Consider the following 7,457-nt stretch of genomic DNA (forward strand, 5'->3'; position numbering starts at 1 on the left):
TCATTTATAGTTTACAAAAGACAAAATGTTTACACAAAATCATGACGGTGTTTACATGATATCACCCACTACTAACATTATTTACTGTATCTTTTGAAAAAAACAATACCACTATTTATACAGCAAAAGACTTAAGAATATTTAACAGGAGCAAGTTTCATTTTCCCTGGTTTTACTACCACACTGTTCAACAAATGCAGCAAACCTTCACCATCTTATCCTGAAGGGTCACCTCTTCACCCTCACATGGAAGAAGTAATCTGATTGGCATGGTGAAGCAGGTCCCTTATGTAGCACTGGAACCCAGTCACGATGTGTTTCATCCATTTCATAGGCTGGTTTGCTGCAATAATGCCAAATAATTAGAAACTCTATAAATAGAAGGTAGTTCTGCAAAATCACTCAGTAGGATGTTTGTTCTACTTTGCTATGACCTCAGAGCTCATCGAAAATAAAACTAATAGTCTATAAAGAGTGATATGAACATATTTAGAACTTACCGGAATGAAAATGTCTGGAGCACCAACAGATATTTGGAGGTGGAAGAGAGCTGGATATCAGCTCGTCTCACAGCTGCTATCCAGGCTAGACGCCTTTGTTTGGTAACATCGATACACGAGCTGCCTCATGTTGCTTCCAGGTTGGGAAAGAATGAAAAGATAAACCCTTTTCAAGCTTATTCTCTTGCCGGTCGTGCGATCGAACATTGCAGCCGACCACACAGCAAATACGAACCATGGCTGTTGTGTGTGCCTTCGCTCCCTTTTCACTTGCGCTAGACCCCCAAAATGGCAGATGGGGCCAAAATCCTTTCCACGCCCACCCCCGTGACATCACGCTCCAAAGCCCTATCATAATTATGCAAATGTTTTTATGTGGTTTGTTTTCAGTCGGTAGGCTCTGGTCCTCTTGTCATCAAAGTGCAGGAAACGGCGAATATCTTTAAATCTTTGAATTAACATAGTGGCCTTGTACAATGGGTTATGCAGAGGACTCCCAAAAAACACACTGACTGGTACATCCCAGTTCTTCTCACTTCTTGCAAGAATGGTCAATCAAATGAAGGCCAGGAGCTCATGTTTGATTACATTTTTCCACGCTTTTCCCCTGTCTGTGGCGACTCTTCGTGCCTCCATGTTTGTGCATGTCAGAACCTCTTCTATTATATTATCAGATGATAATATAATGAACATCTTCCATGCATCTATTGGGGAGGCAGTACTAAACCCAGGTGCAAGCACTGGCCAACTAATTCAGAATATTGTGGCTAGAGCAGTAAGAGGGGCTCATCCTGTTAGACTCAATATCCATTTCCTCTTCAGAGGACTCATCAGAGGACTCCTCTGTATCTGACTGGCCTTGTTCAGTGGGGGGACAATAGTCTGGGTCCTCTATATCTGAGATGTTAGATTCTGAGTCAATGCCTCCGATGGGCTCTTCATCCCATCCGTCCTGGATCATTTGTGGGGCCACAGGGATCCTTGCTGGCCTCATAGCAGCCATGTTACTTTAGATATTAAAAAAAACATCAGAAAGGACAATGTTTGAAATGCACAGAAAACTATAAACAGGGCTGCACATAAATGGTCCGCAGGTGCGCATTTGCTGTCAAAATAAAAGACGCGCACCAGATAAGAAGTTGGAACGCTCATTTGTGTACATTAGATGTTCCTGAGGAGGACAGACATTTGTTCAGAACTCTTAAAGATGTCGAAGAAGCAAACTCCATAAGCAATTACTTTGGTGTTCCTCCACCGCAAAAGAAGCGCGTATTCTCTGAATTTCTGGGAATACTTTTATTTTGACAGCGAATGCACACCTGCGGACCACTTATGTGCAGCCCTGACTATAAATCATGTATGTTATTGTGTAAAAATTAATTCCTGATCCATCAGATGTATAAGTGGGTCAGTCAGAGTCGCTAAGAATGAAAGTTTCATAGAAGATTCCACAGGAACTGCTTGGGGTCATTTTCGACCCCACTTGTGGAAGAGTGGGGTAGTGATACAAAAACTGAATTTTTTTTAAATTAATGAAAAAATGAATAAAAATGCAAATGGCCTCATGTTACAAACATGTTTTTTGAGGAATACCTGGAATATGAATATATTACAACTTTGCACTTTAAAGATTTTGAAGAAAAACAACCCGTGGGGTCATTTTTGACCCCACGTGTGCATCTAAGGGTTAAGAAAGCAATTAAGTTCATGTTCCAAAAAATATGATTGTTTGCTTGCAGGACAACAGGAGAGATGAGTCCTCCATCACAGATGGTGTGGTCAGTGAAGATGGTCGCCTGCAGGTTCAAGCTCATTGCATCTCCAACCCACATCCACTGCCACTGTACTTAAGGGAAGTTAAAGACTTTCTTCTGCACCTACATTTGGATCACCTCGATCCATGACAGTCATTCAGGCAGTGATGCCTGGACTGGAAACAAGCATCCTTAAAATAATACAACATTCCAGCTCCTGTGTTGGAATGGAAAACAAATGTGTTGTTTAAATTAGAGACTGCACTTGTGACAGAACAATAAATATTTTATTTTGATTATATAAGTAATGTAAGTACAAAACAAACTGTGGTAGACCTAAACTTATTTTCAGAATAATTACATCTGAGACTTTCATTGTAAGATTATAATTGTTTGTTGTTCAGCAGAACAGTGTCCAGTATGTTGGCTGTTATACTTTGTTGTGTTTGAAAATAAAAGTTGAGCTGATTTTAACATCATTACAAAAATTGTTGTTAATTATTTTTAATCACATTCAGGTTACCACAAATTGTTTTTTCATTTAGTTGAACTTAACATGTTTGTCAGTAGGTAACCAATTAGTATTGTACAGTCAGAAATATCAAGTTATTCTTAATACTGCAGACTTGCAATGTATAAGTTGTCCTAACAGTCATCTTAAGTAAGTTTTACTTCGTTTTTTTGAGGCAACGAGTTTGCATAGTTTTTTTTTTTGAGTTCTGGAAACTAAATAGGTTTTTACTCTGTACTCAGAGTGAATAAGTTGCCTTAACTTAGTCATCTTAAGTAAACTTTACTCAATTTTTTTTTGAGGCAACGAGTTTGCATAGTTTTTTTGAGTTCTGGGGAACTAATTAGATTTTACAGTGTACACACAAAATATTTACCTCCAATTTCTCCATCGTATCAACCAACTCTCTCCCTTTATCAGTCATAGTCCCTACATTTAGATATCCTACCATCACACCCCTTCTCTCTTGCAGCAAGAGAGAAGGGGTGTGTGTGTGTGTGTGCGTGTGTTTTTAACTGTCCCTGACACAGTTAAAATAAAGTTGTTTATTTCTGTGATAGATTGATGCTTAATTTAGTTCATTTATTTATAAGATAAGATGATAAAAGTGTAACATTGATTAAAAAACATGTCTAAAATATGTGATTACAAAATATGGGTTTGTTAAATATGTAAAGTGCTGTAAAGTTTGAATGAGGTAGAGTTTGTAATTGTCACATGATGGATACATGGCTACAGATGTATCTACAGCCTCAATTTTAATGTCATTCTGCGTGTGGTCCAAGAGGCGCACACGGTATGGTTTCATTTATATTGTTTGTATAATGTTGCATACGTGTTCTACACTGGTAATAAGAGGACATTTTAGTAATATCCATTATTGTGCAGTTTTTCTGTTCTGCTTGCACAAGACTGTTTATGGACACTGATATGAGAGACTGATAAGCTCAAAACATTTATGTTGTAAACTTTGTGTTTCTTCAGTTTTCACGGTGTCTGAAGACAATAAGAGAGAGAGAGAGAGAGAGAGAGAAATAAATTTCCGAAGACATCAGTATGATGCGTGGCCATTCTTTGTTGGACCCCTGTAGTTACAGGTACCATATAAATGTATGGTAACTTAGCCCAATGTAAACTGCAGTTCAGGAAACATTGGTTCCCTTGGTTTTCTTTATGAATAATCATTGCATGCTATAAATGCAAACAGTTTAGACCCCCTCGTTCCAGCATTAGTGGAATATTTACATGGTAATTGTAGTGCTTTTCCTCCCTGGGCGCCCGAGTCCTGCTAAAAAGTATTAAACCCTAAAATATGCAACATGAGCATCAATGAGCTGTCAGAGTTGGATTTGTTATCCTTCCACTGTGCATCAAGCTGCTCCAGGCATTAAGTCTGCTCAAATAAAATTAGATGGATGTACTAATTAGACTACTTACTCTAATAATAATAATAATAATATGTGAGATTACATGAACGGGGTCATAAATTTAATTACACTCGCCTTCACTGAAGAACCGAGCCTTCAGAAATAAAACCCATTAAACATAAAATATTTTTTAAACCTGGGAACCTTCAACCTCCTTTTATAAATGCAGAATACTGTTGCAGTCCACAGTAACTGTGAACATGAAGCGAATCAGAAAAAATATCACCAACAAAAAACTTCAATTTAAATCCAGAGAAACACGCAAAGCTACAAACAGCAGTGAAAGTGAAAGAAACCAAAAAGTAATGCAGCTTACACTCCTCTTAGGCTTTAGGCAGAGCGCACACCATTTCTGATGCACACACACACACAGGGTCTAATATGGGAATTATTAATTGAGAAAATGACTTTGACACTGGTTTGACAGATGTGCAGAACAGAGCAGAAGGCAGACCTAATCACTCCAGGCCTAAATGGATTCATTATGAGGACCAGCCTTACATGCTGCTACAGCTGCTACTGCAATGCAGAAGGAAAGGCAGGGTGAGGGTGACTGGGGCCTAATGCAGCACAATGACACCTATAAAATCAACTTTTACTTGCCAACAGGGCATTACACTGAGCTAAGAGTTTCGTAGAAAGACAGTAAATACAGTATTTTTAAAACTAATTACATGTGTCCATTTACAGCTCATTTTGTTTTTAAAACATCTAGACAAAATAAATAATTTGTACATACGATTCAGAATATTATTCCTTTGTCTCAAGAGAACTTCTGAAAATCTTTATACCCAAACAACACTAGAGAGCCTGTTTTGATCGGCCTCCTCCACCGCTTAAAGATCTACATTTTGGAACGTACACTTACGTCTGACAGGTGATCAGAAGGGGATTTCAAAAACTCAACAACACTGAAGTGGAAAAACAATAAACCTCCCGAAACCCTGGCTGATTAGGTCCCACACCCGCTTTCACACCTTGGCTCATGTGATTAGAGGATCACCAGGGGGTCCTTTGTCCCTCTTTGGGGGGGGGATACTCCCACTGGGTTTAAATCTGGGAGTCCCCACCATTTGACCTTAGAACTGAAGAAGCTTCTCGGATGAGAGGTGAAACGTCTTCAAGCAACTCAAAGAAGTCCAGACGCTTTTCTTTGCAAACTCCTTTGACTACGATGACCTGGATGACTGAGAACCTTCACAGACAAATAAACCTCTTAGTGTTGCTAAGCTGAGTAGAATTAACAACACTGAAATAAACACCAGTTTTTTTTTTTCTTTTTTTGTGGATGTGGATGAATTCTAATTATTCAATGAATTACTTAACAATGAGGAAAGACCTAATTACAACATAGTGTCCCTTTAATCTTTAATGTTCCAAGATTTATGATCAATTGAATTTTATGATCATTTCAAATAGATATACTTTTCTTTAAAAATAAGGAACATTTAAAAGTGACTCCAAACCTTTGAGTGGTTTTGATAGCAACATCAGTGTGTGTGTGTGTGTGTGTGTGTGTGTGTGTGTGTGTGTGTGTGTGTACACAGCACATACATAGACAACGGGAATACTAAGGACTCAAACAGGTTTTCTTGGTTTTGCCTTTTGTTTAGATGAGAACATTTCTTCAGTCAGCTTTCATGACCTGCAGCACATGTCAGGACACTGAGCTACTATCGATCGTTTCATTTTTATTATCATGCCGGGGTACATAACACCTAACAAATAAAAGAGCTTTCTGATTTTGATGCTAAAGTTGCAAAAATTGACAACCTGCTTATTATGTGGAGATGTTCGACACTCCTTGATGGAAAGAATGCACTGAAAGAAGAACACAGTGAAAAACAGCAAATCCTCGAGGAATGAAACATAAAAAGGATTTTGTGCAGCAAAGATATTGATTCTCTGCTTCCTTGTTGATCATCTCACAACCCTGAAGATTATGTCCTCTGGGTTGGGAACCAATTATCTCTGCTCATCAGATATATTTAGTTTTTTTTTAGTAAAGTATCCAATAAAAACGCTTTAATTTCCTAGAGTGACTCTTCCAATCAGAGGCAGAATTTCATGACAGTATTTTTTTTTTTTTATATATTAGTGGATTGTTAAAATTGCTCAGGGTTAAGTTCTCACAGGATAAAGACGTGCATGGCGTATAAGGTGGTGCAATAAAACGCAGTAGCTGCTCCTTCTTTAGGGCTAATTTGCTGATGGGCAGTGCATCATCAGCATGTTGCAAAGCACAGAGGTAGGTTAAAGTATGTGGCCTCTGACAGCTGCCAGGACTTCTGGAGGGCTCTTGTCCCAAATAGTTCACTTCCCAAGCAGGCACAATTTAGCACAGAGCATCACTTTAGACTCTCAGCAGCAGAGGGCACTCTATGTGAAGCGGGTGTGTATGAATATATTCATTTTTACAATGGACAGTGCAAATGTTTCTTACTGTTGACCAAACATTTGTCACCATGGATACTGATTGATGTCTTGCCTGTTAAGCTACGGTCACAAATTTTCAGATGTCTCTAAAAAAAGAACACAGACACACAAAGATGAGGTTTTTCTATTACTAAACATGAATATAACTGAATCAAAAGTTACAATGCTTAAGATTTTTATAGAACATGGTTTTTGAAGTATGACTTTTTTCAATATTGACTTTTTAATAGAACTGTTTTCAGAAACTATCTTTTAAGATGTTGTTTTTCATTCTAAACCCACAATTTTCACATATGAACTGCAGAAAATGTAAGGACAGGTCCGAGGTTAACCTTTGTCCCATTTAGGGGTTAAAGTGGGATTTGGCAGGTGGATGATCTCTAATGTCTGGTGTAGCAGTGCACCGTGAAGAAATGACTCACTTTACAAATCATCATTTCTGTTGCGAGCTCCAGGAGATTTGCTTTCTTTGTGGATCGGCTGCTGCTCTGGGGTTTATGGGGCAGCAGCTGTGTGGATTCAACCATTAACAGTCTGTAGCATGTAGAGTGTATTACGTGAGCATTCATGGCGGCTTTCCAACCCGTGGTCATCCATCCATCCATTCACTTCCGCTCATCCTTTTCAGGGTCGCGGGGGGCGCTGGAGCCTATCCCAGCTGTCATAGGGCGAGAGGCGGGGTACACCCTGGACAGGTCGCCAGTCTGTTGCAGGACCAATACACAGGGACAAACAACCATGCGCACTCACATTCATTCGCACATTCACACCTAGTGACAATTTGGATTATCCAATTAACCTATCCCCACAAGCTGCATGTCTTTGGACG

At 39.0% G+C, this 7,457-nt stretch overlaps 1 long non-coding RNA gene across 1 annotated transcript; it reads right to left on the reverse strand.

Moving 5' to 3' along the window:
* Positions 1-275: 275 nt before the first annotated feature.
* On the reverse strand, positions 276-545 carry LOC109203228 (uncharacterized). The gene is made up of 2 exons (XR_002063144.1): positions 501-545; positions 276-343 (listed from the first exon to the last, which is right to left on the reverse strand). It is a non-coding gene; the product is annotated as an uncharacterized LOC109203228 (long non-coding RNA).
* Positions 546-7,457: the final 6,912 nt, after the last annotated feature.

Source organism: Oreochromis niloticus, linkage group LG2, assembly GCF_001858045.2.
Source record: "Oreochromis niloticus isolate F11D_XX linkage group LG2, O_niloticus_UMD_NMBU, whole genome shotgun sequence".
NCBI lineage: Eukaryota > Metazoa > Chordata > Actinopteri > Cichliformes > Cichlidae > Oreochromis > Oreochromis niloticus.